The sequence below is a fragment of the Phyllobates terribilis genome, unplaced genomic scaffold, assembly GCF_046119375.1.
Source record: "Phyllobates terribilis strain yellow unplaced genomic scaffold, ASM4611937v1 Scaffold_152__1_contigs__length_4461920, whole genome shotgun sequence".
In the NCBI taxonomy this organism is placed as follows: Eukaryota; Metazoa; Chordata; class Amphibia; order Anura; family Dendrobatidae; genus Phyllobates; species Phyllobates terribilis.
Window position 1 is genome coordinate 2,839,536 of NW_027362912.1, and position 8,338 is coordinate 2,847,873.

The 8,338-nt window shown below is 43.5% G+C and overlaps 1 long non-coding RNA gene across 1 annotated transcript in view; it reads left to right on the forward strand.

Annotated features, from left to right (window-relative positions):
- The window catches only part of LOC141206950 (uncharacterized), a 66,681-nt gene extending 59,227 nt beyond the window's left edge, over positions 1-7,454 (forward strand). The window contains exons 2-3 of the long non-coding RNA XR_012277435.1: positions 2,213-2,374; positions 7,149-7,454. This is a non-coding gene — a long non-coding RNA (uncharacterized lncRNA). The remainder of the gene's footprint in view (positions 1-2,212; positions 2,375-7,148) is intronic.
- The last annotated feature ends 884 nt before the right edge of the window (positions 7,455-8,338 follow it).

The window sequence follows — 8,338 nt, forward strand, 5'->3', positions numbered from 1 at the left end:
GATGCAGAGCGTTTTTGCCTCTCTCTGGCAGAAAAAAACGCATGCAGATTTACATGCAGAGAGAAGTGTTTTTTTCAGCATTTTTTCAGCGTTTTTTCAAGCACTTTTCCAAGTGATTTTGAGCATCACCTGGAAAGTGCTTGACAAGTTGGTCACACAATATAAATCCATGCAACCGGCAACCGGCATGGATTTATATTGTGTGACCAACTTAGATGCTTTAAATGCTGCATCTATAGTAAAAAAAAAGAATTAAAAAGTTAAAAATAAAAAACCCTGTATACTCACCTCTCCAGTCTCCTCCCGGCGGCGTTCTCTCTCTTCAGCGTCCCGCGGTATACTGGCAGAACCTGCGGTGACGTCATCTAGTCAGCTGGTCACGCGACCATCACCTGACCTCTGACGTCAGCGGTCGCGTGACCATCAGCTGACTAGATGACGTCACCGCAGGTCCTGCCAGTACACCGCGGGACGCCGAGGAGAGAGGATCGCCGCCGGGAGCAGACCGGAGAGGGGAGTATACAGGGTTTTTTTTTTTTAACTTATTTATTTCTTTTTTTCACCGCTTGGTAGCCGGGATGAAGAGGAGTTGTAGTCTCTTCTTCATCCTGGGTGCCACACGCACCCCGATTACGCTGCAAATTCTCGGCCATTGAATTTAATTGAAACGCAGTAAATCCACATATACCTGCGGGTTTGCTGCTTTTCAATGGCCGCGTAATCGCGGTAGAAATGGTCATGCTGCGTGTTGCAATGTGAATTCGGCGCGCTAATTAGCGCATCATGTGCACAGCACATCCCAATTCACATTGCTTTGCATGGCAGACGGTTTTACATGGGCACATAGCCTAAGAGTGGGGAGCGGCTCTAGTGCCACCTGCTGGGATGGCACAATCACTGTCAGCAGGATACAGGGGACATTATCAGAAAGGAGGAGATGACGTCTCTGCCCTCTCGCCTATCAGAGAATAGATTGCTGTATACGGGGGGCCTTATCCTCCTCTATTACACAGCACTCAGCTCCTAAAGGGAATGATTTGACCATAATGCAATATATTTGAGTGGGACCAGTGCTCCAGTTTTACGTTCATAATGGTGAATGGAGATTGATCAGTTCCAGTGTGTCTGAACAGGGTCCGAGCCCACATCTCCTGAGCTCAGGCTTTACACTGAGCATCACTGTCACGGAGGTCAGATTAGAAGGGCATGGAGCACGATGTGGATGGTTGCCTCCGTATCCGCCATTACCTGGACTGCTAGCTTTCCCTGGACACTCTGGATCAGCTCCTCCGTCTTGTCGAGACCTCTAAGGGCCTGTTCACACAAGCAGATAAAATATCATTCAGAGTTTCATCCAGAAAAGTGGGAGAATTCTTTCCTCACTTGTCGTCCATGTGCAGTCCAGATCTAATCTGGCTTTTTAACCATTTACAGTTTCCAGGGCTACAGGATTGCAATGTATCTGTATAAAGCAGATTTTTTTCTGTACCCATAGACTTGAATGGGTGAATCTTGTCTGACGGATGAAACGAGGACATGCTGCCATTTTCTTTCTTTATTTTTTGCTCACACACAGATTCGATCAGTGACAAAAAAGAAAAATGACTCCTCTGCACTTTCCCATTGAATCCCATTGGTCTGAGTGCCGTCCATTTGTTCCACAGACAACTTTCCTACTGAAAATACATTCGTGTGAACGAGTCCTAAGAAAGACCTTGTAATTGGTTATTAGATGTTGACTGAAGTTTGGCTCTGAAAATGCAGGGCTCTTAAAGACGTTCTCTAATACTTTAATGCAGATGATTTATGCATAAAATAGGTGGTCTATATCAGATCGTTGTAGGTCCGACTCTTGGCTCCCCACCAATAAGCTGTTTATAGCTCTGGCAACGGCCGGATGTAACTTGTGAACAGAACGCACCCCAGTGGCCACTGCCTGGTGCTGCAGATCACCTCCGGTACTCCTCAATAGCTGGTCTGCACCCGGCAGCGGCCGCAGTGTACGGAGCGGTTTTGTTCCACTTTGAACATTGCCTGCATCTTGCCAGAGGTGATGACAGCTGATCATCGGGGGGCCGATGGTTGGACCCCCACCTATCTTATATTAATGACCTATCCAGTGGAGTATAAAAGTGTTTGATAACTCCTTTTAAAATCTTGTTTCCATCCCATTGTCTTATACAGCGTGTATCTGTGTTCTTTCTGTAACCAGATGGGCCTGACCTCTGATGGTTCTTCTAGGCTTCTATTACAGCTCTTACAGCCCCAGCATGCATCATTTGTGCTGGAGAGGAATATGAGGACGCAGGAGCAAATAGAAGAACAATTAGGAAAGCTTGGATTATTAGAAGAGCAAAAAATGCTCATAGTGGAGGTGAGACTATTATTATTATTTTTTTTTTTTTTCTTAACTTTCATTTTTATATTTTTTTATTTTTAGGACATTTGTTTCCTCTCTTCAGAAAATAACAGTAGATAAGATTGATTAAAGCTTCTGGAAAGGTGTTCAATAACGTCTGATCAGGTGGCTGGTTTGTAATGGTTGTCCCATCTTACCAATCCCTCTCTTCTACCATGAATGTCACATTGTGGGATGAATATATATATATGTATATGTGTATGTGTGAAAAGTTGTTTGCCCCTTCCTGATTTCTCATTCTTTTGCATGTTTGTCATACTTAAATATTTCAGATCTCAAAACAAATTTTAATATTAGACAAAGATAACACAAGTAACCACAAAATGCAGTTTTTAAATGAAGATCCTAATTATTAAGGGAAAAAGAAATCCAAACCTACAGGGCCCTGTGTGAAAAAGTGATTGCCCTCTAAACCTAATAACTGGTTGAAGCACCCTCAGCAACAACAACTACAATCAAGTGTTTGGGATAATTGGCAATGAGTCTTTTACAACACTCTGGAGGAATTTTTGCCCACTCATCTTTGCAAAATTGTTGTAATTTAGCCACATTGGAGGGTTTCCGAGCATGAACCTCTTTCTTAAGGTCAGGACTTTGACTAAGCCACTGCAAAGTCTTAATTTTGTTTTCCTTAAGCCATTCAGAGGTGGACTTAATGGTGTGTTTTGGATCATTGTCCTGCTGCATAACCCAAGTGCACTTCAGCTTGAGGTCATGAACAGATGGCCAGACATTCTCTTTCAGGATTTTTTGGTTAACCAGCAGAATTCATGGTTCCATTTCCACAGCAAGTCTTCCAGGTCCTGAAGCAGCATAACAGTCCCAGACCATCACGCTACCGCCACCATATTTTACTGTTGGTATGATGTTCCTTTTTTAAAATGCAGTGTTACTTCTACGCCAGATGTAATGGGACATACACCTTCCAAAAAGTTCAACTTTTGTCTTGTCAGTCCACAGAGTATTCTCCCAAAAGTCTTGGCGATCATCAAGATGTTTTCTGACAAAACTGAGATGAGCCTTTGTTCTTATTGCTCAGCAATGGTTTTCGTCTTGGAACTCTGCTATGCGTGTAATTTTTGCCCAGTCTCTTTCTTTTGGTGTAGTCATGAACACTGTCCTTAACTGAGGCAAGTGAGACCTGCAGTTCTCTGGATGTTGTTGTGGGGTCTTTTGTGACCTCTTGGATGAGTCGTTGCTGCGCTCTTGGGGTAATTTTGATCAGCCGGCCACGCCTAGGAAAGTTCACCATTGTTCCATATTTTTGCCTATTGTGGATAATGACTTCCACTGTGATTCGCTGGAGTCCCAAATCTTTAGAAATGGGTTTAGAACTTTTTCCAGACTGATAGATCTCAATTACTTTGTTTCTCATTTGGTCCTGAATTTCTTTGGATCGCAGCATGATGTCTAGCTTTAGAGGATCTTTTGTTCTACTTCACTTTGTCAGGCATGTCCTATTTAAGTGATTTCTTGATTGAGAACACGTGTGGCAGTAAACAGGGCTGTGTGGGGCTACGGAAATTGAACTCAGCTTCCCAAAGATGTGACAAATCACAGTTAATTTATGTTTTAAGGAGGGAGGGGAATCACTTTTTCACACAGGGCCCTTTAGGTTTGGATTTCCTTTTCCCTTAATCATAAAAACCTTCCTTTTAAAAACTGCATTTTGTGTATACTTGTGCTATCTTTGTCTAATAGGAGTCTGCTGCTGACATTGGTATTGGGGTAATGTCCCCCAATTCTGTTACTATCCTCCATCCTGGTATGTATGGTCCCTCCTTCCTGGTATATGTGGCCCCCATCACATCTTGGTATACGTGACCCTCATCCCCATCCTGGAATGCATGGCACCCCTTGAGCCCCCAGTATTCATGGCACCCCTTTGATCAACCATCCTGGTATGCATGGCACCCCCTGATCCCCATCCTAGTTTTCATGGCACCCCTTGATCCCCCATCCTGGTATGCATGGCATCCCTTGATCACCCATCCTGGTATGCATGACACCCCTTGATCTCCCATTCTGGTATGTATGGCACCCCGTGATCACACATCCTGGATATATACAGTAACAGACCAAAAGTTTGGACACACCTTCTCATTTAAAGATTTTTCTGTATTTTCAATGACAACGAAAATTGTACATTCACACTGAAGGCATCAAAACTATGAATTAACACATGTGGAATTATATACTTAACAAAAAAGTGTGAAACAACTGAAAATATGTCTTATATTCTAGGTTCTTCAAAGTAGCCACCTTTTGCTTTGATGATTGCTTTGCACACTCTTGACATTCTCTTGATGAGCTTCAAGAGGTAGTCACCGGAAATGGTTTTCACTTCACAGGTGTGCCCTGTCAGGTTTAAAAAGTCTGGTGGATACACAGCTGATAGTCCTACTGAATAGAATTTGTACTATGGCAAGAAAAAAAGCAGAAAAACATGTCCCCAGCATGAGACACCCATTCAGGGCCGGCGTAATGGCAAGCAGACTAGGCATCTGCCTGGGGCCTCCAGCCCGTGGCATGCCTCTATAGGGTCCGTGAGTTCGTCCCCCCGCATTGCGCATTGAACTGTATCGGTAGCGGGGGAATGACTGTGCCTGCAGAGTGGAGCTGCTGAGACGCTCTGCAGAGCATGGAGCAGCTGGAGAACGAGGAGAGGTGAGTATTGTATGTATTTGTTTTTTATACGTGGTGACCATAATACTGCAGAACTGGGGGGCTGCATTATACTGTATGGAGTGGCTGAATTATACTCTATGGTTGGGGCCGAATTATACTTTACGAGGACTATGGGTTGCATTATATTATATGTACTATATGTTTGGCTGCATTATACTATAGGGAGGCTGCATTATACTCTATTAAGGACTGAGGAGAATGCATTATACTATATGAAGGACTATGGGGAGTGCATTATACACTATGAAGGACTATGGAGAGTGCATTATACTATAGGGAGGGCTATGGGGAGTGCATTATACTATAGGGAGGGCTATAGGGAGTGCATTATACTATATGGAGGGCTATAGGGAGTGCATTATACTATATGGAGGACTATGAGGTGCATTCCATTATATGGAGGACTATGGGGAGTATATTATACTATATGGAGGGCTATGGGGAGTGTATTATACTATATGGAGGACTATGAGGTGCATTATACTATATGGAGGGCTATGGGGAGTGTATTATACTATATGGAGGACTATGAGGTGCATTATACTATATGGAGGGCTATGGGGAGTGTATTATACTATATGGAGGGCTATGGGGAGTGCATTATACTATATGGAGGGCTATGGGGAGTGTACTATACTATATGGAGGACTATGAGGTGCATTATACTATATGGAGGGCTATGGGGAATGTATTTACTATATTGAGGAAAATGGGCCACATTATACAATATGGAGGGCTGTGGGGCACATTATACAATATGAAAGACTATGGGGAGTGCATTATGCTATATGAAGGACTATGGGGAGTATATTATACTATATGGAGGGCTATGAGGTGCATTATACTATATGGAGGGCTATGAGGTGCATTATACTATATGGAGGACTATGAGGTGCATTATACTATATGGAGAACTATGAGGTGCATTAAACTATATAGAGAGCTATGGGGAGTGTATTATACTATTTGGAGGAATATGGGCCACATTATACAATATGGAGGACTATGGGGAGTGCATTATACAATATGGAGGACTATGGGGAGTGCATTATACAATATGGAGGGCTGTGGGGCACATTATACAATATGGAGGACTATGGGGAGTATATTATACTATATAGAGGGTTATGGGGAGTGCATTATACAATATGGAGGACTATGGGGAGTATATTATACTATATAGAGGGTTATGGGGAGTGCATTATACTATATGGAGGGCTATCGGGAGTGTATTATACTATATGGAGGACTATGGGGAGTGCATTATACAATATTGAGGGCTATGGGGAGTGCATTATACAATATGGAGGGCTGTGGGGCACATTATACAATATGGAGGACTATGGGGAGTATATGATACTATATAGAGGGTTATGGGGAGTGCATTATACAATATGGAGGGCTATCGGGAGTGTATTATACTATATGGAGGACTGTGGGCCTCATTATACAATATGGGGTGCTGTGGGGCACATTATAAAATATGGAGGACTATGGCATGTATTATACTAAACAAGCAAAATGCTGCCTATTCATCGAGTAATTGGATTGTTTATGCCAGAACAAAAATCCTTGTTCTCAGCAGCACATCGCCCGGTGGATAACATGATGCTGTATGGGGACAGATTGATCTATTAGTGATTGTTCTGTATCCATCATTCTTCCTCAGCTGGTGTAAAGAGGTCGGGAAACAAGCGTCGAACGGCTTCAGTATTATGGATTGCGCTCGTTTAGCGGCCTGATCTCAGCGCATGTAAATACAAGCTAAATGTTTGTGTGGTGCTGTATGTCAGCATTTGGGACCCCACTTTAAACTTTTCCCCAGGGCCCCACTTTATCTAAAATCGGCCCTGCACCCATTTAAATGGTTCCCGTCCGCTGCACAGACTGGGAGAGAGAGGGGCGACTATTTGTGGCTTATGTAGTGGCGCTCAGTTTTGTGGACATCGGAGGGAAAGTTTTCTTTTAATTTATGAAATTCAATTCATGTGCTAAATGTAAAAAAATATTAGTAACAATTCAACTTTATTTTAATCCTTAGGTTATGGGTGAGGATCTTTTGGCAGAAAGAACAGAGGAAGGACAAATGGACACAAAAACCACTCAGACATTGGCCTCTTACATAATGGCGTCTGACGCCGAGTTCAGAGTCAAATGGTTTCAGAAAGCGACCACTTTCCTAATGAGCAGCGAGTAAAGATGATCAGCTCTCCGCCATCACTGACTGTCTGCCAACTGGAGCTCGTCCATCTCTAATCATTCCTGCTCAATGGGGGCCACAATATTTTGACTTCACAGTAATCACTGACATCTTTTCGGAGTATATTGTATACATAGTGATCTTTATACGGCTGGAGCACTTACAGTAGCCAATCAGATGGCGTGCAGGTAGCGTTGTGCGAGATCCAGTATGCCGTCCTGCTTCTATCATTAGAGGGTCCTGCTAGAGAACAGCGGCCACACTATTATACTGTGTCCAGAGTTAGGCTATGTGCCCACGTTGCATTTATGAAGCAGAAAATTTCTGCTGCATAAATGCAAGTCCTCTCCCGGAAAAACGCATGCGGAATTCCGCACGCGTTTATCGCGCATTTTTCGCGCGTTTATCACGCGTTTTCCACATGCGGAATTGCCTTGCGTTTTTTATGCATTGGACAAAGGCAATTCCGCTTGCGGAAACGCAAAATTAAATGACATGCTGCGGATTTTTGAATGCGGCATAAACGCTGCGGAAAAATCCGCAGCATGTGCATAGAACTTGCGGAATCCCATTGGGGACCATGGGGTGCGGATATACATGCGTTTTTCAAGCGTTTACGCTGCGGAAATTCCGCAGCATATACGCTTGAAAAATGCTACGTGGGCACACAGCCTTACAGGAGTCTGTCAGATGTGGACTGCTACGTTGCAAAAAATGCTTAATGAGTTATTTTTTTTCAAACTGGATTGATATGGAAAATAATTTTAATAAAATCATTTTCTTATACTTGCAGGGTTTCTGTTTATTCAGTAATGTTGTAGCTGTTTTCTCTCACGCTGTGGATGATTGTAAATGAATACAGTTTCCTACATAATCATTGCAGCGGATCAGTTAAAAACGGGTGCCGTATGTGTTGTACCCAGGGCCGGCATCACCACCCGGGCAAGTGCCTGGGCCCTGAGCGAGCAGGGGGCCCACTCACCCTCTGGGACACCAGCGCGCTATGGGGCCCATGAGTCAGCGGGGCCTGA